Below are 2,307 nucleotides of genomic sequence, written 5' to 3' on the forward strand. Positions count from 1 at the left end.
CGGTATCAACAGTTCAAAAAACCATCTATGAATTTCAACGTCGGCACTTCTTGTACAAACAATACCTGTTCGGCAAACTTGCGGAAAGCCTTCAAAACGTGCTTGGTTCAGTCGAGGTTCATTACATCATTGAGTTCATAACATCATTATACAATGATGTTACGAACCTGAAATCTACCACCTTTCTTCCAGAACACATGAAATCTGCATATTTAAGGAAGCACTTTCCTTGTGTGGAAACGGTGAGTATGTACATAGGACGTAGTTGTGGTCAAAAGGACCGGTTTGCTCCGTATGTTACCCCCTAGAAAACAAATCTATGGGCCAGGTATTTACCGAGCCTCGCAGCGAGTCCCACTTACCCGGTGTTTTGGAGGAATTTTGTGATGGTGCCTGTCAGTAAGGCCAGTCTGTAACTGAGATGATTCAAGATGCACCACCGATCTCCCCATGCATTCTAGTTCATGGTGAGCATTCACTGATCACTTTCCGAACCCCAAGTAATCAATATTACCTATAATTTTATAATGATTTTTAACTACAATTATAGTTCTGCAATTTACTACAATTTATATCTGCCTTCACGCCCTCTGCTTTATCCTTTCTTTTCTAGGGGAAAGCATCTACTCAGCCAGCATGTACTCGATCTCAATTGATGGAATAACTGTGATGGACGAAATTCACATGTTCGACCACGCACTGGCTGTACTATTCAGCGCGTACTACGTTTTCAACATTGCGTACACAGAAGAGATTTGCATCACCTTGGAGTTTATTCAAAGGTACTGAGCTCATTTGTGCTTCTTGGCATCATTCGGTGTGTTTTTTTGTTTGTTCCTTTGTATACTTCATCTGATCTAACATGTTTCAGCAACGGCTCCAGACTGAGCTCCTTCTTTTAGATTGTCCATTGCTTGCATGAAAACTTGTGCAGCGAGAGTTCTTATCAATGCTAGAGGCATGCTATGGTGAGATATTGTAGAATAAAAAGCAAGTCTGATTATTTTATTTCGTGTTCCCTGTCCTTCGCTTACTCAAATATATTTTGTAGTTTGCAAATACATGCTACCAAACGATATTTTAATGAGTGGTACTTTTCGTTTAAAAAATTCAAATATAATTTTTTCTTCATAGCATTGTCTCTGTTATAACTTAGGATGAGCTATATACTCTAAGAAATGACTATACCTGCCTCACGACGCCACTGGCGACTAGTCTTCATTCAAAAAGACTTAAAATGTTTATTCAAAATAACGAGGCTTTTATTTCCACTTTTAATTTTTACAGAACAAAAATATAAATCAGTTCCTAGGGCTGCTGTTGCAGCTTTGGATCCAGTAGAGATATATATTCTGAACTTAAACATTTTCAATATCCCGAAGATGTAAAGGTCTTGTTAAAAGTGGCTCGATTGAACATTGTTGTTACATAATAATACCAGTGTGTATATTCCAAGACAGGCAAGTTGCTTAACATAAAGACAACTAATTTGAGAGTAATTTATTAGCGCAGAACGAGGAAAAAAAGCAATGATCTATTATACAGTTTTGAATGCGGTTCCCTATATAGCAACCTTCGTTACAATTGTAAAAGGTTATAATGTGTTGCTTTATAAACGACTATAGTTGAGAACTGGCAGATATTCCCTTTCGTTCTTTATTTGCATTTTACAAGTCAACAAAATATGTAATTCGGTGAATGGCTGTTCGGTCCTTAGCCTGGTATGAGTTTGGTAAAAAAGTGTCTATGTGAATTTAGAAGTTCATATGGGGGAGTTTTATTAACTTGCAAGATTAAGTGCCAGGCTACTTAGGCATATTCAAAAGATCTGTGTTTCAAAAGCTTTAGTCACTGGCCAATTTAGGTATTTATTGTCTCATTATTTTTTAACGCGCATTATAAGCTGAGATTGTAAAAAAAAAATACTTCGTATATCTGTTCTTACAGATGTCGTTGGGATCAACCCTGATCGAGGAACCCGAATATAAAACAAGGAAACATACGTAAACAAAAAGGTTCTTGAGTTAATTGACATGTCGGAATATAAATGGAAATGCAAATAGATATAACATCTTTTTACTTTTCTTTGACAGCACGGTCACGAATAATAATGCATCGGGTGCTGCAAGAGCAGCCGACCTCGCCGCAGACAAAATTTTCTGTGCATAACTGCTTATTCACTTTAGATATGCGCGATTAAAGTCAGTTGAACAGTGCAACACAACAACCCCAAAAATACTCGGCCGACCTTTTTTTTTTACGCTCTATGTTTTACTTTGTTCAAATGACTATAATGGCGTGGTCCAG

At 37.4% G+C, this 2,307-nt stretch overlaps 1 long non-coding RNA gene across 1 annotated transcript; it reads left to right on the forward strand.

Moving 5' to 3' along the window:
• The first annotated feature begins 221 nt into the window (after positions 1-221).
• Positions 222-1,980, forward strand: LOC121837659. Its single transcript, XR_006078281.1, has 3 exons — positions 222-242; positions 614-782; positions 1,948-1,980. It is a non-coding gene; the product is annotated as an uncharacterized LOC121837659 (long non-coding RNA).
• Positions 1,981-2,307: the final 327 nt, after the last annotated feature.

Source organism: Ixodes scapularis, unplaced genomic scaffold, assembly GCF_016920785.2.
Source record: "Ixodes scapularis isolate PalLabHiFi unplaced genomic scaffold, ASM1692078v2 PGA_scaffold4__175_contigs__length_147842914, whole genome shotgun sequence".
NCBI lineage: Eukaryota > Metazoa > Arthropoda > Arachnida > Ixodida > Ixodidae > Ixodes > Ixodes scapularis.